Raw genomic sequence first — 27853 nt, forward strand, 5'->3', positions numbered from 1 at the left:
CAGGTGGTAATCGGTGCAGGGAAACCTTTGTACTGACATCCGCATGCCACTTTATAAGCGGGCTGCTTTCTCAATAAACTAGCAGTACTCGTCTACCTGCTCTTTGTTTCGCACCCTGTCACAGTGGTGACCCTGGAGTGGTTCCCAGAGCCATTAATGGACCCAAACGGCGACTCAGTCTTGGCCCCATGAACCACCCCATACCCTTAGCGGACTAACTACGGTGCTCTAACAGAGCGTTCAGGCGTTACTGACCCTCATCAGCAAATCACCAGCGTCATTAGTGGACCCACACGGCACACTCCCAAGCGTGTATTGATGCAAGTGTTAACTCATGCTCCAAGTGAGAGTGCGGAAATGAGCACGGATGGGGACATTCCCTCCCACATACAAATAACCCCAAACTTCTTGGAGACGGAAATCTCCCTCGCGCAACCCCCACTCGCGCCCTCCCCCACGCCAAAACCCATGCGCTACTCCACGCCAGTGCCTGCTCCTCGCGCGATGCCCCTCCCGACGGATCAACCGAGGGCTGCCCTCACCATAAAGCTGGTGCTGTTCACCCATCACAACCTGACACCATGGCTCTACAGGGTCGAGGGGCAGTTCAGGGTGGCAGGCCTGACCGACGAGGTAATGCAGGCAGACATAGTAATCAATGCCCTACCGGAGGAGATATACAGGAAGGTGGCCCCGTGGGTGACATCATCTTCTAGCCCTGCCACCTACCAGCACCTGAAGGCCTCTCTCGTCGAGACCTGTTCCCTGCCAGTCTCTGGGAGAGCCGCCTGCGCCCTCAACCTCGCCATTAACCCCCGGCAGGACACGAGCCTCCTGGAGACGTGGCACGCCCTCCAGGACCACCTCCTCCTCTCCGAGACGGACATTAACAGCAGGCACAAGGAGATCAGCCTGTCAAGGGAGATCCTCCTGAGGCAGCTCCTCCCGGAGGTTTGGGGTCAGATTAAGGAGCCCTACACCCTGCCGGTCGAGAATCTTATCAGAACGGCACAGCAGCTAACTGACTCCATGAGGGCAGTGAAGCGGGCATCCACGCCCACACACCCCGTCAGCTGCCTCCAACCGGAGGAGATCAACGCCATCGCCAGGAGGTGGCCACCCTATCACCAGAATAAAGAAAGGCGAGGGCTTTGCTACTACTGTACCCTCGGAAGTTCAGCAAGGACGCTCGAAATTGCGAAGCCCCCTGCCTTTTTATCCATCCAAAAAACGGGGGAGGTGGCGGCCACCCTCACAGGCCGCCATGGCGGCAAAAGCACCCAGGACCCCCGCACCAGTAGGATTCTACGTCCGCGACACCGTCTCCGGCAGGATGATGCTGATCAACACGGGAGCCGTGCAGTCAGTGTTCCTGCCTTCCAGAGAGGACCGCAAATGCCCACCGGACCCGGCTGCCTCCCTGACGGCCGCCAACGGGTCCCCCATCCTCTCCTATGGCACCAAGCTTCTGTCGGTCCCCATCCTGGGCCTGAGATTCAAGTGGAACTTCATTGTTGCAGACGTGAGGACCCCACTCCTGGGTGCGGACTTCCTGGCCCACTTTGGACTGGCAGTCGACGTCGGCTGCCAACGCCTGCTGGACACCAAGTCCTGCCAGTCCCTGCCCCTGGTGCCGGGCCCCAGCGTGCCCACAGTAGGTTCTATCGCTCCCCACTAGTACGCCTCCCCCCTAGTACGCCTCCCCCCTGAAGGAATTCCCTGAGGTGTTCAGGCCCGAACATCGTCAGGTACCTGGAACCCCCGCCAAGCACGAAATTTACCACCACATCAAGACGAGGGGCCCCCCGACGCATGCAAAGTTCCGGAGGCTTCCCCCTCAGCGCCTTCAGGAGGCCAAGAATACTTTCGCCGAAATGGAGCGTATGGGCATATGCAAAAAGGCTCCCAGCCTGTGGGCCTCTCCCCTTCACATGGTGCAGAAGCCGGACGGCTCCTGGAGACCCTGTGGCAACTACAGGCGGCTCAACCTTGCTACAGAACCAGATCCCTACCCCCTCCCAAACATGCAAGACCTCACAGCCTCTTTCCACGGGGCCAAAATATTTTCAAAATTAGATCTGTTAAAGTCCTATTTTCAGGTACCAGTAGTTCCAGAAGACAATCCCAAAACCGCCATCATCACGCCCTTTGGGTCCTATGTCTTCGCCTTCTCCACCTTTGGCCTGAGGAATGCAGGGGCGACTTTCCAGAGACTGATGGACAGCATCCTGGGGGACCTGAACTTGTGTGTCTGCTACGTTGATGACATCCTAATTTTTTCCAGGTCCCACAAAGAACACCTGCGGCACATCTGGAAGGTCCTGCAGCACCTGCAGGAGAATGGCCTCGTCGTCAGGTTTGACAAGTGAACCTTCGGCGTCAAAGAGCCCAACTTCCTGGCCACGAGATATCCCGGGAGGCGTCCGCCCACTTGCATCGAGGGTTGAGGCCGTAAATCCGATTCCCCACCCTACCTCCGTCAGGGCGTACAAAGATTTCCTCGGGATGGTCAACTACTACAGAGGAGGTCCATTCCCGGCCCGCGCACACCATGGCCCCCCTGCAGAGATCCTGAAGGGCCATCCAAGTCCCAGTGTGGGGCCCCAACCAGCAGTAGGCCTTCTCCTGACGAAGGCCACCCTTGCCAGGCAACAGCCTTGGCCTGCAGGGGACTCGCGCCCCCTCCAGCTAACAACGGACGTCAGCAATGTCGCCTGTGGGGCCATCCTGGAGCAGGTCGTCAACGGAGCCCCTCAGCCCATTGCCGCCTTCAGCAGGAAGCTCAGCCCCACCGAGTCGCGCTACAGCACCTTCGACAGGGAACTCTTTGCAGTGTACCAGGTGGTACGCCACTTCATGTTCCTCCTGGAGGGTACGCCCTTCACAGTTTGGACGGACCACCAGCCGCTGGTCCACGCCTCCACAAAGCTGGGGGATGCATGGGCCTCCAGGCAGCAGCGGCACCTCGCAGCCATTGCGGAGTTCATCTGCACCATCAAATACCTCCCCAGCAGGAAGAACCCTGTAGTGGACGCCCTCTTGGGATCGACTACGAGGACCTTGCCCGGGAACAGGCCACCAACCCAGAGATTCCAGTGTACCGCACCGCCATCACGTCGCTGAAGTGGAAGCACAAGCCCCTCGCCCCTGGGGGGCCAACACTGCTGAGCGATGTGAGCACTGGCCACCCCCGCCCACTGGTACCTGCCTCCCGCCGTCGCCTGGTCTTCGACATCATCCACGGACTGTCCCACCCCTCCGGCAGGATGACGGCCAAGCTGCTGGCAGAGAAGTTCGTCTGGCATGGCATACGGAGGGATGCAACGGCATGGGCGAGGCAGTGCATTCAGTGCCAGACAAGCAAAGTAGGACGTCACACCGAGTCGGGGGTGGGCGACTTTCCTCAGCTGGGAAGACGGTTCGGGCACATCCACATCAACGTCATGGGTCCTCTTCCCCCATCAGGTGGAGCCAGATACCTTCTGACAGTCGTTGACTGCTCCACCAGATGGCCCGAAGCGACGCCCATGGAAGAAGCCACCACCAGTGCGTGCACCGAGGCCCTCCTCTCCAGCTGGATCAGGTGGTTCGGTGTCCCGGACTACATAACTATGGACAGGGGCCCAGCTTTCCTGTCCGAGCTGTAGACCGCCCTGGCACGCCTGCTGGGGACCACTCAACACAGCACCACCACCTACAATGCCGCAGCCAATGGATTGGTGGAAAGGTTCCACAGGTCTCTGAGGGCATCCCTCATGGCTCATTGCACCGCCAACAATTGAAGTACCAGCTGCCCTGGGTCCTCCTCGGGTTGAGGACTGCCCCCAGAGCCAACGGCGACCTGTCTGCAGCTGAAAAAGTCTACGGGGAGTCCCTCGTTGTCCCGGGCGAACTCATCACGCAGGACCTGGACAACCTAACAGCACAGAGGCTCCGCGACAGGGTCGGAAAGTTCCCCCCCTGCCAGCGGACGTATACCGACAGGACGTCCCCCTTCGTGCCTCCTGGTCTGTCCTCCGCCACCCACGTCTCCATCAGGAACGACGCCGTCTGCCCGCCCTTAACCAGGCCGTACAGAGGGCCTTTCCTTGTGCTGAAAAGGAACAAAAAGGCATTCCAGGTGGCCATCCATGGGAAGGATGACTGGGTGTCAGTAGACCGCGTCAAGCCTGCAATTATGGAGGAGGACGTTGGTGGCACTCCCCAGTGCCCCCCGCAGGAGACTTCGCCCCCTCAGCCCACCATGCCCACAAGAAAGTCGCGTGGGCGCCCCCGGAAGGCCCCGGGCCCAGGCAGAGGAACAACCAATCACCCTACACCAACGCACCAAAGTGAACGCACCCCTCAGCTGACATCGATGAGCGGCCCTCTCCGCGCCCAGCAGATACCTGCCTTGATCCAGGCGTTACCTACGTCTTTGTTGGGGGAGTATTAAGTCCCCCTAAATGGGTTTTTCTGTGAAAGAACCTTTTTTCTACTGTGCCTTTTCACCTAACCTAGGTCCAGTAATCAGTCCTATTTTTACTATGTAATTGTATATTCATTACTTATCCATTTTTGCCCTTGTGTATTGTGTGTGTCAGAGTATCTTTGTGTTTAATTTACTATTTTTATTTGTCATGTTATCTGTATGTACCTGTCTTGTTCTGTATAGTGAATGATTGACCTGGGGTCACTTGTATGTCTTTGTACTGATGTCCGCATGCCGCTTTATAAGCGGGCTGCTTTCTCAATAAACTAGCAGTACTCCTCTACCTGCTCTTTCTTTCTCACCCTCTCACAAGTTAAATCAGAAAATGGGCTGGAGCTGCAAGTTTCAGTGGTCTGCGAAACAATGTTCAGGCTTGAGAAATAGGCTAGATAAAAGACATCGACTTGTCGCATTACAAGCAGCTGTCACTGATGAGACTTGTTTACCATTTACAAAGGATGAACTTTAATGTGCTATTAAAAAAAAAGAATGGCAGATTACCTGTCAAGTGGAAAGTTGCTCTAACTGTGCCTATACCCAAAGGTAATGGGCTTAGGCCCATTTCACTCATATCTTGCTTATGCAAACTAATGGAGAGACTTATACTTAATAGGCTACTTTGTGATTGGGAACCAATTATTACCTAATTTGTTTGGTTTCATAAAAGGGAAAGTACTTCTGATTGTGTTATATAAGCTCTTAAGTATGCTGATGTCAAATGCTGGGCATTTGTGGGTTTAAAAGCCTTTGACAGGGCTAACAATGAAGATAAAGTCATTAAGGGTACCCTATTGAGATGGATTGAGAATTACTCAACTGGAAGGTTGAAATTGGTGGTCAATAAAAGGAAGGATTTGTTTTTGTTGATTGTCAGAGTTTTATTTGCTCTCAGTAGTAAAAGTCCTGTTGACAGTGATGTGATTAATGAATGTAAAGTATTAGTATATGCAATAGAAGAGCGGGGCTATGTTGTTTAGTTTTTCTGGATACCCGCGCATGTAGATATTCATTTGAATGAAATGGCTGACAACTTGGCTAAAGAAGCTACAAACTAAGATGTTATTGACATAGAGAGTACTATGAGTATGAATAGAATTAAGAAAGGACTGTAGCATAAGAGATGTGCATGTGGAACAGCTGAAATTCAAAAAATCTTTAAGGATGGCAGTGCAAGGTATTTTTTTCAGAAAATGCAAATACTTTGTATGGTAAAACATTGTCTAAAGTGGACACTTATGCAATGAGACTATGTTTGGTTTATTAGTATTGATGGCAGTATATTGATGCTGAAGGAAGATCTTGTAAACTGTGGTGAGCCATGTAAACATACGATGCATCATTATATTTTAGAATGTAATGAAGTATCAGAAGTTACAGATTCTCAAATTAACAATGTAACCCATCAGGTATGTTATTTTTTGAAGAATGGTGTTTGTCGTAGAATTGTTCAAAAGTTTCCCAACTTTGAGTGGAACAAATGATGTGTATTAATTACAAAAAATGTATATTGAATAGAATGTATTATTTGTTGGTGGATATATTAGCATGCTAATACACCCCATTTGATGTCAATTACTGTCGAATAAATCTGTAAAAAATAAAAAATAAATAATTTTTACCATCGACAGGTAGAGTGAAGTCCCACCCACCTGTCGGTCCACACTCCACTTTGCCTTCCGGTCCAGGTACCAGAATGAGGGGTGGCTGTGGCAGGTCGTTGATGTAAAGAACTTCACGTTTGTATGTTATGGAAACCACAAATTACTTTTAAAAATTTGCTATTTGTTCCTACACAAATCCAAGTTTCGTTCTTTACATAGGAGACTTACCCGTTGGTGGGGCGAGTTTGGGTAAACCTCCCTCTGAACCAATTGGTTAGTTCTACCCACTTGGGAATACCTTTCTGAAGGAATCCCACACCTGTAGCTTGTTGGACATATGGGATGTTGCAACTGCTGGACTCCTGGGCTTAAAGTAATGAGTTTGCATCATTACCTTAACAAATGTAATACTGTAAAACTTCCCAATAAAAACCAAAGGGTTTGTTTCATTGTCAGTCCCCCTCTTCCCTTGTCAAGAGAGTGGGGACATACATCTAAACCATCTATTAAAAGATGAAAGACAGGGTGATGCTGTATATGAAAACTCACCTGCTTGACTCATCCATCCAGCAAGAGACAGCTCTCTACCTGGCTGTCTGCCCAATGAGGAAGGTAAAAGAAAAACATTAGGATACCAGTCCCTCACACACACACTCGCTTACCAGACACCTTAGATGAGATGCTACCTGTCCCCTATATGGAAGCCAGAATAGCTACACAACTTATTGGGCAGCCACCACAGGAGCCAAGGAAAACGTGTCCAAGGGCTAATGGGCAGTGTCCCACAGGTAGAACGAAGTGAATGTGGTCTGGCGGGGCCTCATGTCACTCATAATGCCTGCATTCTTTTGGAATGCAAGGGATGGGGTAATGCTCCTAACCTCATGAGCTCTTGCCCAGACCACACTCCCGTCTACCTTCCCCTCCCATGCCAAGCAACATTGTCGTTGTGGAGGGGCTTCATTGCTAGGCACCATGGCCTGATGCTGTGGGGTGACCAACCTTGGGCTTTGGTCCTATGCTCAACCAATTTTTGGCTTGGTTTTTTTCTTAATCTTTCATTTTATCACTTCTTTCTTACTATCCTACCAATCCTCTTTGTCTCTCCCCCCTAATCCCTTAGGTTTGAGTGTCCGTGCAGCGAGGGTAGAAGACCAACTACGTGTTGGTCGTTAATGGCCTCTTGGATGCCATAGGGGACAGCGTCCTTGTTTTTCTTTTTTGCTCTTAATCCTTCATGCAGGGCTCTCAAGGAGTGGACTGTATATTTCCATAGCGTATACCCAGGCCCAAATGGCTAATAATAGATATCAAACAAATTCTAAGGGATTGGGGACTGACCCTGAACACAACCAGTCCCCTAATTTCTTGGGGTTTTCTGACACATACCTAGTTTAGAGACCATGAACCAGACTACTCCCCCAGAAATCTCATCCCTATCCTCTTTTACCATGTCACCTGTCATCTCGGTACATAATGCCTCGTGCTCCCTTTCCACCAGTTCATCTTTGATGACTACTCTACAACTATATGACCCACAGCGTTCTACCATGAAACACCGGGCCACTACAGCACCTCTTCCTCAAAAAAATTTTCATAAGGCTTCAACTCCATCCTCTTCGACCCACCTTAAAATGCCTTCTAGTACCCACCCAACCCTTATGTCAACCCTCTTTGGACCCCAGAAGTGGGACAAATACTTCATCATCCCCCTGACTGCTCCTTATGCAAACAATACACTCCACTTTCAAAGTGGTTGCAGAGACAGGTAGGAATGGCAAAATTCCTAACAAGGCACAACCACTCATGTCTTATGGTGGTTCAGGCTCAAGCAATGTCCACCCTCAAAAACCTACAAGGTAATGCCTTCCTTACCACACCACATCCTTACCTCAACAGTTGCACTGGAATAGTGGTGATACCCTCTGAGCAGTGTCCAGTTGACAATGTCAGCTGGAGTGACTGCCCAGCGGATCTCAAAGAACTCCTAAGTGACCACCATGAAGTTCTCCATGTTACATGGTACACTCTTGGTGACAAGAGGAACAGGAAATATCCATAAAATTATGCAAATATCACATTCAAGGGGCAAGACCTCCCACAAAATGTATACATCAGAGATCAACTTTACAAAATCCAAAAATATACTCCTCCCCATGTCAATGCCGAAAGTGCTGGTGCTTCAGCCACCCAGGCAAATTTTGCAGATCACAAGCATGCTGCCCGTTTGCAGCTCACCTGACCATGATCGAGCAGCACTTGCGGCAACTGTGCTGGCAAATATGTGTTTTTACTGTGGTTGTCTGTCTACAAGCTAGACAGGAGACTTGCTGCCTTTGCTTTACCACTGTCACTCTGGCCCAGGTTGTGACAGCAGCAAAGCAAACAAGCAAAACCACCGCTAATGTCACGCCACAACGAACCCCTCCCCCCACCCTTCCTCTTTAATTCCTCAATCCACCACCACCTCTACTTCTACTACCTCATCCCTTTCTTTGCCCAAACTGCTGCATACCTCTAAAGCACCATCATCCACCACCTCTTCCCCACTTCTTACCTCAAGTATATCTTTGTCAAACCGTTTTGAGGTGTTAAATTCAGAAACACCTACTTTTACATCCCTATTTTCCTGTACCTCACTCCCAAAGAATCCTCTCCTTAGCACAACCCCCACATGAAGAAATAAATGCCAATTTGGAACGACTCCAAAGACCAATAACAAATTCTCCCTTCCAAGTTTTCCCAGTCACCACCTGTTTGCCCTCCACCCAAGAAAACCCTTACAGACAAGTCTCCTCCAGAAACCATAAAGGGCATTGAGGATTACATAAATCAACCCTTGATCACGATCCCAAACCCAACCTCATCCCCCACCACCTCCCACACAAAATACGCTACTGTCCATCATACCACTGCTGAGGTCCACAACCTTCCCACTATCCTTCCCCCCATTCCCCCGCCAACCTCAATAGAATCTCCACCTGCCTCACCTTTCCCTCTACCTGTCTCCCTTACCATCAGGCTGTACCCGCGAGTCTCTTCTTTTCCTAGCCCTCTTCACCTTGAGACTTCCCCTCTACAGATGACTTCCCCATTATTCCTGACACTCACTCGTCTCTACTTCATACTGAAGCCAGTACATCCCCATCTAACAACCCTACCTCAGCCACACTGACTATGTCATTGCATCGTATATATCATTCCCTGTAATGTCTGTACTCCAGTGGAACATTCGAGGATCCAATCCCACAGACACAATCTCAGATATCTCCTCCCACAATACAAACTTAAAGTACAGTTGACCCCAGCATTCGCGGGAGATGTGCAACATAACCCCCGTGGAATAGCTAAAATCCATGAATACTTAAAACCTCTTTAAAAATGCTTATACCTGAATATTTTAATAGTTTTTCACAAAATGTGCATCTAGTCATGAAACTGATATGAAAATAGTAATTTGTGAATATGTATATATAAAAAATACTGCTAATAGGCAAATTTTCCACGAATAATGTGTACATATGTTCCACAGAGAAATACACGAATAAGTGAAGCCGTGAATCCGGAACTGCGAATAGGCGGTGTCCACATACGTCTCCAAGAATCTTTCCTAACCCAACCACCAAAACCTACTCTCAGTTACCATTTCCATTGTTCTCCTTACTCTCTTTCTGCTTCTTCTATTTTAATTCGTCTTAAAATACCATAATTACCCATAAGCATTACAACAACCTTTCCTTGTACTATTACACAAGTCATTTTAAAGCAGCTGTGTGTTAGTGTGGTATTCTTCGTTAATTCAACTACTTCTACATTCTTTCTCTGTCTTTCTTTGCTTCGTGAGTCGGGGTAATAAAAACTCACGTTTATCCTTTTTGAGTTTTTATGTCAAATAAACTACAGTGTGTCACCAACTCCGGCGGGTTTGTTTATATTCTGGTATGCGACGATCTAACATCTCATTCGCTGATGCCAGGTGATAAATTTAAAATTACGCAAATTATAAAAGAGACAAAACTGAGAATCGTATGTTTAGACCAATCTTTTAACACCTTTCTTTGGTGGACAGTTTTGTTAAAACTTGAGTAGAGAAGAAAATAGTCATTTAAAAGAAAAAAACAAATATTTTGCTTTGACATTACAAAATATTCCAGTAGAGTACATACAAATATTTGAGTATATGAAATTACATATAAGCACACCAAAGTAACATTATAAAGAGGATACAATGCTATAATAAAATTATTTGCTTAAATGTCAAATATGGACAGATTACAACGAAGAAAATATTCTTAAGTAAACGCAAATATTAAAGTACAGTAAGTTCCAAAAGTGAAGCTACAAATTTCACAATTGATCGTACTTCTTTAGAAACTTGTGGGTTAGCAGTTAGTATATTTTATTCCAGTTATTGTAAATTCCTTTATCGATAATAAGTATCAGTGATTAACTGAAGGACAGAAGGCATTTCCCAGTGAATGGTCAATGTTAGTTCAATAAATTGTTTATTAAAAGAAAAAAAATTCCCCCCACACCAAAAATAATTCCCCACCAAAAAAGAATTTCCCAGAAACATTCAGGCTCTCATCTGATATCTAGTGACCATTGACACAGCAGGAACTGAGTGCATAAGCATTGGCCTATGTGATTTGTAAATTAACTTTCTACTTTTATAGCGTCATATCGAAAGTTGAGATTTCTTTTGATAAAGCACGAAGAATTTTAGCATCTGAGTGAATGAAATATACTGTAAATAAGATACAAGTTGGTATAGAAAAAAAACGAAAATCCAAGTTATATGCGCGTTTAGCATGGCTACATGGTTAGGCTTTATTTAAAAAATCAAGGAAATATATTTTCCAGCTTATTTAATAAATTATGAGTTGTTTATATCTAGATGGTTGTAACATGATTTTCCATTAATTAGGTTTCATTATCAAGTCAGGGAAATGAAATCTAGGCCTAACAAGCTAAGTCTGGGAAGTGAGGAAGTCAGAACCTAAGTCAAGTCTGGAAAGGAGGAAATGTAGGCCCAAGTCAAGCCAGGGGAAGTGAGGAAGTCTGGGCTTAAGGTTGTCCAGGAAAATGACGAAGTCTGGAGGCCTAAGCCGGTTGCAGGAAAGGAGGGTACAGACCTATAAAGCCAGGGGAAGGAGTCTTAGGCTTAAGTCCAAGTCAGAGAAGTGAGGAAGTCTGCAAAGTCAAGTCCGGGGAAGTGAGGAAGTCTAGGCCTAAGCCAAGGCAGAGGAAGACAGGTATATGAATTTTCAGTTGTTTTGGTCAGGCTTGGTGGATGTTAGACTTGAATGATTTGGGAACACTTTTATTATTTAGGGAAGCCCTCTATATTTGTAACAGAAAACCTGGTTGCAATCAAGTTTACCCTGAAGGAGGGAACTGATTTACCTGTTATTCAATATTATTGGCTGGCGATGGGGGTATTGGGTCAAAGTCGCCCCCCTCCCCAACCCTAATAGGACACGGCTGGTGATTCATAGGCTGGGTGGATAATGTTACGTTTGTGTCGTGGGTCGAAACCGAAGCCAAAGCTAAAGTAGAGTCCGAATGGTCTTGTCCTAGAAGTTAAAATCAGAACTACCAACCACACCCAAGTTCTCTGTTGAATCTAGGTGCATTCATGGTTGATTATGTTTAATGTTACTGAGATTTTCCCTTTATATTCTATTGATACTTGCATGGTTTTATGTATTTTCGCTAACATAATTGATAATACACTATGGTATTAAATATTTGTTTCCACATTGCTCGAAATATACAACGGTAATGTTGGTAATCCTGTGTTGAACGAAAATTTCAAAATGTTTCGTTTCTGTAGTTTGAAGTAATTACTGTACTTTGAAATAATTACTATTTCCGTAATTTTTTCTAATGATTTTTATAAATATCATAGATTTGATATTTGTGCATCATATGTTAACTTTATTTTGCTTGATGGAGCTTTCAATGTAAAAAAAAATAAAGTTTTTCAGCTATGTTTTGTAGTTTCCAGTTAGTGAATTTCGAACGAAATCCTCTGAAATTTGTAGCTTCACTTTTGGAACTTACTGTACAGTAAATGATATGCAAGTACACAAACACAAGGTGATAGAGAATACAATGCTGTACTAAAAGGATTTGATTAGATGTCAAACATTTTACAGTATAATATGCAAACAATGTGTATTAGTAATAGAATAAGTAAATTATAGATTTGCATTGCAAAATAATTGGCAAATAGAAACTTGCAAATTTGACAATAATAAAACCATTATTTGGTGTAAGTGACAAGTAAGGTATTGTCTAAATCAATGGTACTTTTACAGTAGACATAGTCCCAACTTAGTGATTAGTTCTTGGGTCCTCTCTGTGCAGATAATCTTGGTAAGATCAGCCAAATTCTTCTTGATGGAACGTACTGATGCTGATTTTTATCAGGTTGATTTGTTCTAGCACAAAAGTGCTTGGTGTCAGTGTACTTTGATCTCTGGGAGCAATGAGTGTCATTTCCATGTTAAGGCTATGGCAACTGGTTGTCAACATATTTCTGTTGGTTTGTTGACAAAATTTTGAATCCAAGTTCCTAAACAGTTTTTAAAATAAACTACTACACTTGTTGCTGGTCTGCATCCATTTGTTGAGGTAGTTGCCTCACTTTTTCCATGATATGTTGCTAGAATTTTTCCAGTGATGGATTATCTTCCATCAACGGTCTGCATCCAGCCATCTGTTAGCTATTCTTGAGTTTTCTAGTAGCAAAGCTAAAATGAGTTTTGAGATTTCGTAGATAATCAAACTTTAGATTTTGCTTGTGAGGTTTTGATTTTTTCTGGCACAGTGCTGGCTGCAAAGCAGTGTCAGGCCTAGTGCAATTTACTAGGTGTAACAAGCTACCAGTGATTCCTCTGTATTCTTTTGCACTACATTTTTCATCTTCTGGGACTTCTTGCTAAAATTTAGGGCTAATGGAGTTGACAACCCTTTTGATTCAGCAAGATTTTGATTTGTAGTTTCTCTGGTGAATCAGAATTGTTGATGGATCTTCTCTGATATATTTAATGGAAATATTTTATGCCTCTCCTAGACGGTTATGGCATAATAATTCTTGAATTCTTTCTTGAAATAAGTCGCATCTGAATTTCCAGCAGTGATGAAATCATCTACATGAACTCCAATTATTGTTGTTTTTGCTTCATGATAGTAGATGCATGGGTCAAATTTAGGTCTAACCATGCCCATTTTTGTCAGCTTCTCGTCCAGTTCTTCATTTCTGTTTCTACTGCTTTGAGGCAAACCGTAGATAGCCTATTTTTCTCCACTTCACAAACAAAATGTTTTCTGTCTGCAACTTCACATCCCCTTGGTGGTTCCATAAATATGATTTCCTTGAGTCCACTGTTGAGGTAGGCTGAATTTACATCAAGCTGTTCAACAGACCATGGATTTTCAGCAGCTAAGGCTAATAGCAGCCTAATGCTTGTTTTTGTCACTACAGGGGCATAAGTCTCGAGATAGTCCACACCAGGTGTTAGGCAGAACCCTCTGGCCACAAGTCTTGCTTTGTGTGATAGTCCACACCAGGTGTTAGGCAGAACCCTCTGGCTACAGGTCTTGCTTTGTGTATCATCACCTCACCAAGTTCGCTGTTTTCATCTGAATACCCGCTTGCAGTCAATCACTTTTTGTCCCGTTGGTCATGGCACTATTTTCCAGGTGTCCATGCTTTCTAATTTTTCCATTCTTGCAGCATGGCAGCTTCCCACTTGTCTTTGTCGGGAAAATTGAGTTATTCTTCGACAGTCAGTGGATCGTTTGGCAAATGCAAGAAATTTGTCTTGACCTTGCAAGATTGGCACTACTTTGGTTTCTTTGCCCTTTGGGACCTCCTCAAATTGGGTTCCTCATCATGGTTCTCTTGATAATTTTCTTCATGATCATCTTGATTTTCTTGACTTTCCTGGTTTTCAGGAATTTCTTGATTTTCCTGACTGTTTTCCTGGTTTGTATTGTTGGTGTCATCATCAGAGAAAATGTTCTCCCAGTAGGTGTTGTCAGTGTCAGGGTCGGATAAGGAGTTGCTGCTGTTTGCTTCATTGTTGTGGTTTTCACAGCTGGTTCCTTGATCTTGAAAGGGTAAATTTCTTCTTTGAAGTCAACATTTATGGCATTGATCATGATTTGTTTATTGATGCTCCACAATTTGTATTCCTTTTGGTTTGGACACACTCCCATATAGACACATCTTTCCGCTCGAACTTGTAGCTTTGGAGTCTCCCTCATCGTAACCCAACCTTCACAGCCAAACACTTTGATAAGTTTCAGGTCGTCACGTTCGAGGTTTTTTCCATTCCAGAGCACAAATGGAATCTTGTTTATGGCCATTAACATTGTTCTGTTCTTGATGCAATTTGCATGAAGAATGGCTGCAGTCCAGAATTTTTGTGGTGCTCCAGACTCGATCATCATGCTATGGGTAGTAAACTCCGGTTTAGGCGTTCAGCTCTTCCATTTTGCATGGCTGCTGGTACTTAATGAACGTGACACAGATCAGACGGTACTGCATAAATGTAAGGAAAACAGGTCAAACCTCGGCCACCGCCCCCCTACGGCTGTCACGAAAGCTCCACCCACATGATTAGCCGATGTTTGAAGGGTCTTGGGTAAAGGGAAGTTGGTTGGGTCATATCCTAGGCAAGACAAGGATTAAAGTAAACAGTCTGATGTATTATTAAATTAAGTAAAGCTAAAGACATTAAAAAAACAAGGGAATTCAGAGTCGGTTTAAATAATATAATACAGTATGTAAGAGAAAAGCTGTAAAGTAAAATTATCATTAAAAAGTTCTCTAACTCACACGAAAAGTGTTCCCGCAACTGTGTTGTGGAGTGAGGGTTTAGGAGCCAGGAAGAGCAAACTGTCTACAGTGGTTCCAAAAGTTGCGTGAGATGAAAATGTTAACACGGCAATAAAAAATCTTAATATTTATGAAATTGATCACATTAGCGACTGTGCACAAATATCATAGAATTGTCATCGAATGATATTCTCTATTTTCTATAAAACTACATTGTAATGTTTTCTATGAATAATTTTTAGGTAAAACTTAAGTATTTGTAATATAGGTCACGCGCACCGGTTCTTTTTCCTTCGGAAGTATTTAGCAACAAAAGTGGGATCATTTTATTGGTTAACGCCCGATTTTATCACAATTTTCCCAGTTAATTTAGCAGTATATAAATAACAGTATGAAAGGCAGGATATTTCGCGGCTACTATTTAGTTCTACCAAAAGCATTATCTTACAGAATACTTAAACGACGATTAACATGAACATCGCTCATGCATTTGCTGAACTTCATGACGGGAGGGTTCCGATGGTACCTTTATGATTTTATTTGAATATTTGCCAGTACTTGAGAAATGTAATTGGGATTGTATGTCGTCTAGCAGCTGAACATCTTCAAAATTTTCGTGTAAAAATCGCAAATGGCTGCTTTTTTATAGTAAATGGATCAGCCATACTAGAGCCCTATATATTCTAGTTAATCGAATATTTACTTGCAAGACTAAATTTTATATATATATGTGTGTGTATGTATAGTATATATGATATATATATATATATATATATATATATATATATAATATATATATATATATATATATATATATATATATATATATATATATATATATATATATATATATAATGGAATAAATAAGTAACATCAGCATCCTTGGAAGGTCAATTGAGTTTATTGTATCCACCAACATTCAACAACTCACTTTCCGCCTCCTCTCCACATACTCTTTGGTCTTTTAAAAATTTGTTTTAATCATTGATGTTAGTATCTTTTATTTTCTTCACTTTTTGAAAACCTACTTGGTCCAAGTCCCAGCGTATTCCTCTTTTCTAATAGTAACCAGTGTCATAGTCAGGCGTTCTTGAACTGAAATGTTATTTCAAACTTCTTAAAATTAAATGAAAATTTGTCACAGCCGCAGAATAACATGAAAATCACAACAATCTCTTGATAATGTTACAGTGTAACTTCCGTGAGGGAGCCCTTTTTAGAAACCTTGCCAGTACATTTATGAAGTTTATCCCCAATTAAATTTTTCTCTTTTGTTGGCATAAATGTTATACTGAAACGACAGACAAAATTTTCGGTTTAAGTTTAAAAATGCGTTATGCAAAGATGGTATGATGAAAATCCATAAAAAAACCCTGTTTGTGCTCAAATTCTGTTTATACCTTACCTCATTACCTTCCATTGTTGATACTTTATGGGATCTCTCTCTCTCTCTCTCTCTCTCTCTCTCTCTCTCTCTCTCTTGTCGATACGTTACCAAAACTACTCTCTCCCTTTTCTCATATAAATACATTACCAAAACTGTTCTCTCTCTCTCTCTTGTCGATACGTTACCAAAACTACTCTCTCCTTTTCTCATATAAATACATTACCAAAACTGTTCTCTCTTGTCGATAATACTTTTACCAAACTACTCTCCTTTTCTCATAAAATACATCACCAAAACTGTTCTCTCTCTCTCTCTTGTAGATACGTTACCAAAACTACTCTTTTTCTCATAGATACGCTACTAAAACCTCTCTCTCTCTCTTGTAGATACGTTACCAAAACTACTTTTTCTCAGATACACATTAAACCTCTCTCTTGTAGATACGTTACCAAACTACTCTTTTTTTACAGATACGCTAATAAAACCTCTCTCTCTTGTTGCAGATGTTACCAAAACTACTTCTTCCTCTCTGCAGATACGCTACTAAAACTTCTCTCTCTCTCTCTCTCTCTCTCTCATAGATGTTACCAAAACTGCTCAGTATCTCTGTTTCTGTCCCTCTTATATATACGTAAGCGGATCACATCTGCATTATATTTTTCCATTCATTATTTTCCTTCCTCGTCCCAAATACTTATCATTTTCGTCCAGAAGTTCTCGGGGGATGGTCACAGACTTTCGCCAACAACACACTCCAAGTTGAGTCAGAATCGGACGAGATGTCGTTTAATATTTCAACCAAACCTCATTATAATAAATCTACTTCGTTTTCGCTACCGTTGTCGATTCCTATGAAATCTGCTTTTGCAAGACACATTTCGAAGAAATCTAAAATATCAGATTTAGTGTGTAAATACAAATTAGACTAAGCCAGTGTTAGATATCGGTAGTTTGAAGGGGATGAAATTGGATAGTAGCGGGCAAATTAGAGATCTGTATTGCCGAAAATCCACTGAACGTGGCCAAAAGCCACTGAGAAGTGAAGATCTTTTGCTTTTCGGTTCATTTATTAATCTGGAATGATTTAAGGGGGAAATGGGGATGATAATTTACTTCAAATTAAAGTAATAATTAGGAACCAATGAGGCTAGTATACCAACCTAAATAAAGGAAAAAATTTATATTATGAAGTAAGCAACGAATAATCAAACTTTTCAGTGGGGTGGTACAGCTAGCCCAAGTACTCGGACGGTAGTAAGTGGGTGAGCTAGTACAGGTAACCTAAAGGGTCCAAACTGTTAGTTTCCCAATCAGTTATCTTATTTGACTGCTCTGGGTTTTCTTGGCTTTGTGACCAAGGTTTAATTTGCTTTGATGGCCATGGGACCACAACTCTTTTGTGGCTACTCTTAAGATTTTCTGCGTCGATATTAAACAGTCCTGGTGTTTTTCCCATTTTTATTTTTTGTTTCGCTGTACCTCCACTATACAGTCAAAATTTACCTCTCGTCCAATTTCTATACTTCATGACTGGTTTGATGTATAACAATTCTTAGATAAATTGCTCAAATTATTCATATTCTCTCTTGGACTCCTGAAATTTTCCGGCATCCTTCCAGTTTTTTTCCCCCATTTTCCTTTCCTTTACTTCATTTTAGTCCAGTCTCAATATTTTTATCCTCATTTTAGTCCAGTTCCAATATTTTTAACCTCATCAATCTAAGCGCGGTTTACAGCTATCCATAGATACTCTTGCAGTTTTCACAGGCCTTCTCTATCGTTTTTTACCCATGATGAATTCATTGTTTCACCATGTATCATGAGTTTCTCTCACCTGTTTAGTTCATTAAGATTACCATCTGTTACATATTTGTCCACATTTTACCCCTGTTTCATCCCTTTCCTTGCCAGTTACAATATTGTACACCCTACTTACCACTGTCAAGTATCTTTTTCTGGCTTAGATCTACTAATTCTTCAGATACCTGATACTTGTCCTATACACTGGGCTGACCATTGCACTTAATCTCTGATCTCATTTTTGTTTGACCATAATTTTCTTGCTGAAACACACACTAAGTCTAGATCAAATATTTTTCTATTGCCCAAAACCTGAGTAAAGAATTTTTGTTTCTATATTATCTTGAATGCCTCACTTCTTGTAGTCCTAATGTACCAACACCAGTCAGTCTCTTAAGGTAGATGTTTTCCAACTTTTCTGCTCTCCTCACTATCCAACCTGCCAACATAACATCGCCAACCGTTTCATCAGCCACCATACGTATAGCGGACACCTATGACCGACAAAGTACTGATAGGTATGATGGTTGCCTTCTTTCTATTAAGACCACAGCTCGCAAAATAATTACAGATTACTGAAGTAAGATCAGACTAATGTATCTGGAGTTACAAATAAGTTTTGCTATATTTTAACAAATTCTAATTGGTACCTGTTGCATTTTTTGTAAAAGTACTTCACACCAGAGAAGCAGAGTGGTGTGTCGGTCTCCCAAATCCAAGAAATGAGTTAGCTAGCTAAGAATGTTACCGTAAGCTTCATCCTCTTACACCCTCATATTCTTTCCCGGAAAATGTACTTTGCAACACATTGGCAAAGTGATTTTTGGTCAAGTCGTTCAACAAAGTTTTCGAGCTTGAGGCTTTGTATTCTGATGCTTTTTTTATATATATATAAATGTTTTGCTATACTTTATAAGCTAATAAATTTCCTATCCTACACATACAGTACTCTTGGAGCAGACAAGGAAATTTAAGGATATTTGGATTTGTCAACACCAGCGATGATGCCAGAGCATTTTGTGAGAAATTCTATAAAAAAAAAAATGGATTGACAAATTTTTGATAACTCATCCATCACCATTGCCAGGTAAGGTAACGTTATGTTTATAGGCTTAAAATTCATATTGGTGATAGGATTAACATGTGGCAAAAATAATTATTTTTCATAAGTCATAGGCAGTTAATAACATAAAACATCAAAACACCAATAGTGCACTTTTGAGATTCCTATATTATCTTGGACAGAACTTAAAATCTACAGGACTGTAATCAGTAGCTGGGGACTTGTAGGGATTTAGTTAGTTTTAATTGAATTGAATTATCATCAAGCACCAAGCCTTGGAGACCATATGGAGCTATGTTATGCTGATTTAGATACGACATGGCCAGAATTATTGGGTGGTAGGTTATGTTAGATGAATATTTATTTGTTGAAGGAAACAGATTACACATTCTGTGGAGAAGTGTCTGTTTCATTGAGATTACCACGAAGGCGATGAGGACAGGGAAGAGAGGTTAGGCTGGTAAAGGCTCTGTTGTGTGTGACTGTGTGCTGGAGGCAGATGAGGATTATACGGGGTATGGAAAGAGGGATATGACAAGTTGAACATAATGTTGGAGGGGATCTGTTCATTAGGTGGGAGTGCATGAGGTTTTAATGGTTAATTTCTAGTTGGGTAGAGCTGTTTCCCATTGTTTATTCTTGTGGCATGGGTTTAACCATGGTAGGTTTAAGGGTGTGGTGCTTGTTATTTGAGATACCAGACCAGAAAGACTGCCAGCAATTTAGTAAGAAGTTACGAAAGAATGGGAAGTAATCTGATTATGGGATGGTTTTGAAATGCTGGCATCCCAACAAAGCTGCAGAGCGGGCCGAAGAGTCCACTTGCTTATTGCCCAAGAACTCCACCCATGTAGCTTAGTCCAGGTAAGAAGCAAAGACTTGCACAATATCCGGAAACTAAAGAGCCAATCTTGAATTTCACAGACTACAGGTTGGATGCAGTCAGTAGATTGGATGAGAGGTAAAGAATTAGCAGTCAGTGAAAATAACAATGAGAGGTAAAGAATTAGCAGTCAGTGGTAATGACAAAGGATGATGACGGGTAGATTAGATGTTGTTTTAGTGAAAATGGCATATAGTTTTGCTGTGAGTATGCTTGCCACAGGTGGTAATAGTAGTTGGAAATGTTGGTGGAGAAGGGGACAGCAGCCCAGTTCCTTTAAGGGACTTTGAGCCATCTGAGTAGGTCGGGGTGCAAGCATAGTGTCAAAATGTGCTCTAGGAAATGTAAACTTAGAATAGGAGGGGGAGCATTAAGGTTTGTTAAGTTGTGTAGTATAGATGGACAGGCTGAGGGAGTGGGGATTAGCCAAGGTGGGAAAGTGTGGATGTAGAGAGAGAGAGAGAGAGAAGGGTTTTCATATGGATAGAGAAAGGGTGGGGTTGGTTGGGATTGTTAGTAAATTTGGCAAGGAAGGGTTCAGGTATAGCTAGCTTCACCTGGAATCTGGCATAGTATCCAAGAGAGAGGAGGAGGGTATTTCGGCAGGTGAGCGATGTTATATGTGATTCAGCATAGAGGCTTTCTACTAGTGATGAACGGAAGGCCCCAAGAGCTACTTAAAGTTTGGTTATTCTTTTCGTTGTCAGTGTACTTTTACTGGAAGGAATATATGAATGAAGTGCAAATACTTTCTTTACTTACTAAGGATAAAATTAAGCAATATTATAGACTTTAGTCAACTTCATGGTTTTTGAAAATGAAGGAGCCATAAGATTTCTATTAAAATACTTTAATAATAAACAATCATTCCTTTTCCAGAATGCAAACAAAGATGATTTAGTAATTATGTCAGTATACACATGTTCATACCAATGTGTAAAATAAGAATTCTCTCGAAAATACTTCTAGTTTAATGTTGCATTTAAGACTAAGCGGAACATAAAAGGCCAGGATAATAAAAACAAACAATACTAAGAGTTCTCAGTTCATATGACAATTAATAAAAAATATGTATCAGTAAACTATACCAGGATTGGCAATGCTGGTACCACAGACAAGTCCAAAAGACATTGGAATGCTCAGCATTAAATGAAATAACCTAAATTAAACAAGTACTGGTATATGATTCACGTATTCTAAAAAGATATAAATGATTTGGCTTTAAAACTACAGATATATTTGTTTCCTTAATTTTACAGTGTACCTTCTATTCATGATCTTATTTCGACTTCAGTAATCATTTATATTGTAAACATTTTGAACCTAATAACAGACTTGATCATAATTTTTTTTTTGGCAATGTGCCATACAATCATGGTAACACATTTATTGATGCACTCGGTAAATAAGGGAGCCTTTTCAATGCAATAAACATAAATCAATTTGAGTTAGGAGCACACAAACAGCATAACAGCAGTTCTCAAATTTGCCATCAGAGAATATTGAATAATAACTGAATACACTGGATTGTTAAATCCTACTGAATGTATATATATTAGAGACTTCTGTCTAAAAATTTCATCACAAGCATTAACTACAAGTATTACCAACCTTTGCTGGGACAAAGATACTGGTAACTGCAGGCATACAATTTTTATTATTCCTCATTCAAACGTTTGAACATAACTGTTTTTAACTGTCAGTGGACGGGTAAGACTGCACATTCTAACAAGGAGTCATTTTATTTAAAAAAATTTTTTTTTTTTTTTATAGAACAGTCTCGGATTAAAGATGCAGGAAAGCCGTAATATTTAGCTGTAGAACATGACAACATACGGTAGACTTTCCTCTGAACATATATGCCTTGTATAACTTTTTGACTACCATCTCTGAAATGTTAACAATTGGTGATATATGAATAATAATAATTACACCCCAAAATTAATAAATTACGCATCTGAAAATTTCATGTGAAATTTAGAAAAGTGAGGTTGTCAGAACCAACATGGTGCTATCAGGACAGTTGCTTGTGGAAAGAAAGTAACATATTACCAAAAGCTGCAATGTTTTACCAAAAACTACAAAGACTCTACACTTTAAATTTTCTGATTTTTGACCACAATGTATATTAAGATCCACACTGTCAGTGCTCAGAATGCTAAATTAAAGCTGGACTCAGCAAAGTGGATTTGTCATTTTAATCACTTAACAGATTTATTGACAGGATCAACAGATTATTGACAGGCAACTGTGACTAGTATCTAAACTCCACACGTCCAAATAACCAGAGAAGAAAAGTTCAGAAACATCATTACTAAAGATGTTACTTATGATATATCCTGAGTCTAGATGCTAATGAACTACCTTTTCATGACACAGTAATCCTACCAAGATTTAGTTGAGTTTTATCTTTGCATAGTTATATCACTTACAGTAAAAGCATACTAAGACTGTTATGAGGAACGGAATAGGGTCCATTTACAAAAGGACTTGCACATGAAGGTTTTCAATTTAGGCAAACTATAGTAAGCGCTCTTAAAAACAATGTGGAAATGATAGAGAAATGGCAAGACACAAATACAGCAAATCACCAGTAACTTTCAAACTATTGATAAAACTAAGAGCAGACTATCAAGGGAAAATCATTGCACATATCAATCCTTTCTTAAATTCTGTTTGGTAACATTTTCTTTTTCTTTACAGGTCATTTTGCTGATGGCTGATCTAGTCGTAGGTTTCTCTTACCAAGGGGCTTGAATTTTTGTTGTTATAATGTGGGATGAAATTTTCCAGTGTGTAATTATTATTTGAAATTCTCATCACATCTGACAGGAACAGCTGTTACACCTATTGTCAGCAAATTCAGACAAAGTAACATCTACAATGAAATTCTCCACAAATAAAATCTTTTTAACAGTGTTTATGTATGAAATAAGGAACAAAATGGGGTTCTTTTTGCATTTCACTTAGTGAAGCGTATCCTAAATACTTTATTGCCACTTGACTTAACCATTACCTACAGCAATAAGAACTGTATTTTGGAGATCTGCATAGGCCAGACAAAATGGTCTGACAATATTCAAAGCATATATCTGCTAAAAATCCAGTAGTGATCATGCACACGGTAAATACAGCATATTGAATTCTAAACTTTTAAACATGAATACAAAAGTAGTATTAAAAATACAAGTAATACCTTAAGTATGAAGTAACGACTTGGTTTTTTTTTAACACTGGACTGTAAGTATTGTCATATCTCCAGAACACAACTCTGACCATATAATTTTTCTGCATGTGGTATCACAGCCCATGAATCCTTTTACTGCCTACTTCCATTGTATTTAAAGCTAACTACATTAACCCTTTCACAAAATATTGTTACAATATTTACAGAAAAGATACATATTTTAATATATATCTTATGTATACGTACACTTTGTCATACCTCAGGAGCTCTTTGTGTAGAGAAAAATATTTACTAATGTCAATAAAATTATAAAGATTGTAAATTAGAATAAAAAGCAGCTGGTATAGGATGGGTTTCCTTTCACAACAATAACACCACTAGCAGTAATTAATAATAATAAGAATGAAATATTATAAGTCATTATTCTTACCCAAACTGAAATGGCCAATGATATTTACCTAATCCTGGCTATAAACTTCATGTAAAGTTAAGTTAACTAGTTAAAAAACAAGAGTGAAAAATCCTGAAACAGGCTGTGGAAGTATATGCAAAATATACAACTGGAAGAACTACTGTATTCAGAAGACACCCAAAAAATGGACATTTGAATTAACAGAATAGAAAGAAATAAATCTAGACAAACATTCCTTGACATACATTAGTACAGAATGGCAAAATATTTAATTGATTTTCTTCATAAAAGTCACCAGACAATTGGGATTAATTTATTTGCTGAACGGATTTCAATTGATGTAGGCTTGACGTGATTAATGAAAACTTCCCCTGGAAGATGTTTTACAACTGTTGTCTATTCATGGATACAACTGCCTTCGCCTTAATGGGGTTAGATATGAAATGAGTTTGCTTTAGACCTTGGTTCCAATCATCATCATCCTTTGCTTTGTCTGTCTGTACTACCAACATGTCGAGACCTTCTTAAACATCTTCGTCTACTGCCTCCATATACACTACTTTCCTGGCCCAGTGTTTCTCATCCCTTCACAGACCACCTCATCTTTGCGATTCCAATCTTTTTTCTATCTTGACACCAAATCTCTTAAATCATGAGATCATCTTAGTCTTAATTATACTGTACTTTCCTTTATTCTCTGCTTCCATCATATTTGCAGCCATTTCATTCTTGATCAGTATGCTTACTCTATGTTGTCTTCCTTTAGATTCATAAAAAAAAGGATTTTGACAAAGGAAAAATCTATTTCTGGGGAGGGGCCCGTGTCACCCGGTGAAATAATCCATTCAGCACTTATTTCTAGGTAATTCCGTTGCTAGATACCAGAGAAAAGCTAAATGTAAAGCTGGGGTTACTACCCTAAGAGCGAGCTCCAAGAAATGGAGTCGTATATGGTAAAGGGTGAGATTGTCACAATCACGGGACCCTGCCCTATAAAGATTCCCAATGTCAAAAGTCCCAACGAGAGAGGTGCCGATACAAGCCCATGCACTACTCACGGACTGTACACAAGGCAACACTAGCCGCATTCCATGTTAGCACCCACCCCACTAGAATGATGTTTATCATGGGAGGGAGAGAATGAAAAACAGGGGTGGGTCACCGGGAGACACGGGCCCCTCCCCAGAAATAGATTTTTCCTTTGTCAAAATCCTTTTTCTGGATCGGTGAAATAATAACAGAGAAATAAACATCATTCTTATGCTAATAAAGACTTAAAACAGAGACGTTGAAAACTAGGAGAATTCTACCTTGAACATTAGTAAGGTCCTCTAAATTCATGTAATGAAAATAATGTAAGTGGTCACCGTCTAAGATCATGAGCTTAGGATTGAACCTGAATAGGCTTGTATTAAGAAAATACTTTCTGCCTAATAGCAGACACGATGACAACAGTAACCCCCCTTTTTTTTTAAAAAGAGAGGATCTGACAAAATTGCGAGGTCCTGTCTAAAAGAGCCTGTAAGGAGAAAACTGGGTACAGAAACAGACCTTGTAAAAGGGGAGTACTTTCAAGGTGACCACCGAAAATGAGGACCTTCAACTGTAGATAGAAAGTTAGGGTGAGGAATTTTAACAACACTACCTGATGAGGGGAAACCAAAATGATTGGTTCCGCTAGACAGGGCAGACAGTACAGGAAAACTAACACTAGAAGCTAAGCTGATTAAAATTTGGGTCTTCCCAACAAGGAAAGGTAAGAACAAGATGATTGTTGGTTACCGAAGCTAACTCGATACATTACTCAAAGACCAGGAAACCGAATGTGGACGGAGTACTGGTCTTAGACGAACACAGACCTTAGGGATGAAAGTTAAGAGCCTGTGAGTCTGGTTCCAACAAAACACTTTCCTCGAGGCCAATGCGGCCGCATCATTACTGTAGCTTCGAAAACTATGTGAAGAGTGTTAGTTAACTGCAGAACCATACTGCAGTAGAGCAGATCCTTTAACTGATTTTAGGAAAACAGTAACAATATGACCAATATCAAGCTTCCTCCTAAACTACAAGATTCACAAAGACCAATAAAAGCCAGGGCATCAGAGCTTGAGGGGCTGGACGCAGGCGAGTTATACCAGATGAGTTGGCTGAGGTTTGTGGCTGAATTAAGGCAAACAGACCCCACGGTCCAGGAAAGGTCACAAGATTACCTGAACACGCCTGCCTAAGACTATTCCGACACCAGGGGAGGCCCTGATAGGAAAAAAGTAGACCTTGACCCTACGAGAAGTGGTGGCAGACAGAGTACACTTAGGCGTTCGTTGGTTATGAGAAGAATGAACCATAAACCTGAATGGAAGCAAATCCGAGTCCAAAACCACTTGTTTACGTGAGCACACTATTGCTGTTTTGTTCCAGGGCCAGCCTAAAATGAAACCTCTTGGGGAAGAAGAAGTTTCCCAAGGACAGGAAGACTGCCACAGCCCTCCAAAAGCGTTGATATGGAACTGCCAGGAACGTGACCGACTAAGTTCCATGTATTTCATTCAGGCCAAAAAATATCCACCCCCCTGCCGCCCAGAGGTGACGGTGTGGAATACTGGGGGGCCGGAGGGAAAGCTGGAGAGGAACCGACTGCTAACCTTGATGGTTGTGGCAAGGCCGGGGCCACTATTCAAACAGGAGGAATCAGGAGACACGTCCCCTGACTCTGCCATACCCCCAGTTATAAACTCCAGCTTTGACTTCAGAAGGAGAACCGTCACTGAAGCAAACTGGAGAGAACCCAAGACAAGGAGGATTTCACACTTTTTTCAGTTAATTACAGAAGTAGAGACATAAGTTCTCAAGGTACAGGCAGGAAACAATTGTCCTTATGCCATTTACATCTTGGTTGCTGTCAAATCTTCCATGGTCTAAAATTTTAAATTTTAATTTTAAAAGCCTAAGTTTCTCAATAACCGATATGTGAAGTTCATAATTATGTACAACATATCTGTAAATAATTCTTGGTGTTTCTGAGGTAATCCTTCCAGGCACTGTATTTTGCAAGACTTTTTGTTTCATTTAAATCAATAATAATTTATGTAGAAAAATAAAATAAGTTTTTAACAAATGGTACTCCTAAAAATCTTAGACTACGTATTTTTTATGAACGATTTTCGGACAGGTTTTGATGTGTTTTGAATAGTTCAAACCTTGGTTTCTTAACATATAACTTATTTAAAAGTTTCAAAATCTCGAACTAAAACCTCCTTATATAAAGAAATTTTGGTAAAGATAAAGGGCATGAAAAAAAAAGTACACACCATGTACAGACATAAGTTGGAAGCCTTATTCAATGCCCTTCAGGACATATTCATACTATTTTAACTACTTATTCAAGGGACATTCCAAACTAGCTGTAAAATAACAAACTTTTCCAGTCTGGAAAGTCCTTTAAAACAAAGGTTTTAAGGAGTAATTAATTCAAAACACATCATTGCCCGTCAGTGCCCAATTAGTAAGTCAGTGAAAGGTAGACTGGTGTGAAAACAAACCCCTGTGTAGAAGAACCAATACATCAGTAATACACAAGTATCAGTAATAAGTACTGTACTATTACAGTTTTTCTTTGCATAGAGAGAGAGAAAAAAAAACTATGGTAGAATGTTACATAATGCATCAATGGAAAGTGCAAAGTAAGATAAGATTTTTAACCTATGAATTAGTTAACATTGAGAATAAAAAGAATGACAGATACATGTTCAGCTGAGTTGTATTCCAAACCTTTCAAATTAGTGAAGTACTAACAAGACTACCATACAAGAATTCAATGCTTTATATTATGTAAAAAATATTAGTTTACCTAATATATTATCATCACTTGACTTAACCTACAAAACATTCAGTCTTGCAGCCTCACTGAACATTCGTAACACCTGCACCACGAATAAACAATTAATCGTTGGAACAGTAACAACATTATGACAAACTAGTAACGTTTTAGTATCTACAAAGTGTCATAAACACATGTAAGTCCAAAAGGGCATAATTCCAAACAAAAAATAATATATTTCTAGGCATACACATAAATATGCATAAACATGCATATGTATGTATGTATGTATATAATTATTAAAATACTAATTATTTAGCTCATATAATTCATCTTGCTAAATCGTGTTTTCCAATGTACAGTTACCCCAGCATTCATCCT

At 41.1% G+C, this 27853-nt stretch overlaps 1 protein-coding gene across 9 annotated transcripts in view; it reads left to right on the top strand.

Annotated features, from left to right (window-relative positions):
* LOC136835295 (probable serine/threonine-protein kinase roco11) overlaps positions 1 to 23587 on the top strand; it is a 36306-nt gene extending 12719 nt beyond the window's left edge. For 3 of the 9 annotated variants that reach the window (XR_010852087.1, XR_010852092.1, XM_067098611.1), the window contains 3 exons: positions 6100 to 6193; positions 19057 to 19197; positions 22760 to 23587. The gene's annotated coding sequence lies outside the window, so the exon portion shown is untranslated. Of the gene's footprint in view, positions 1 to 6099; positions 6212 to 19056; positions 19198 to 22759 lie in introns of all 9 variants that reach the window. The other 6 variants (XR_010852088.1, XM_067098612.1, XR_010852089.1 and 3 more) reach the window with 4 other exon arrangements.
* Positions 23588 to 27853: the final 4266 nt, after the last annotated feature.

Source organism: Macrobrachium rosenbergii, chromosome 55 (assembly GCF_040412425.1).
Source record: "Macrobrachium rosenbergii isolate ZJJX-2024 chromosome 55, ASM4041242v1, whole genome shotgun sequence".
In the NCBI taxonomy this organism is placed as follows: domain Eukaryota; kingdom Metazoa; phylum Arthropoda; class Malacostraca; order Decapoda; family Palaemonidae; genus Macrobrachium; species Macrobrachium rosenbergii.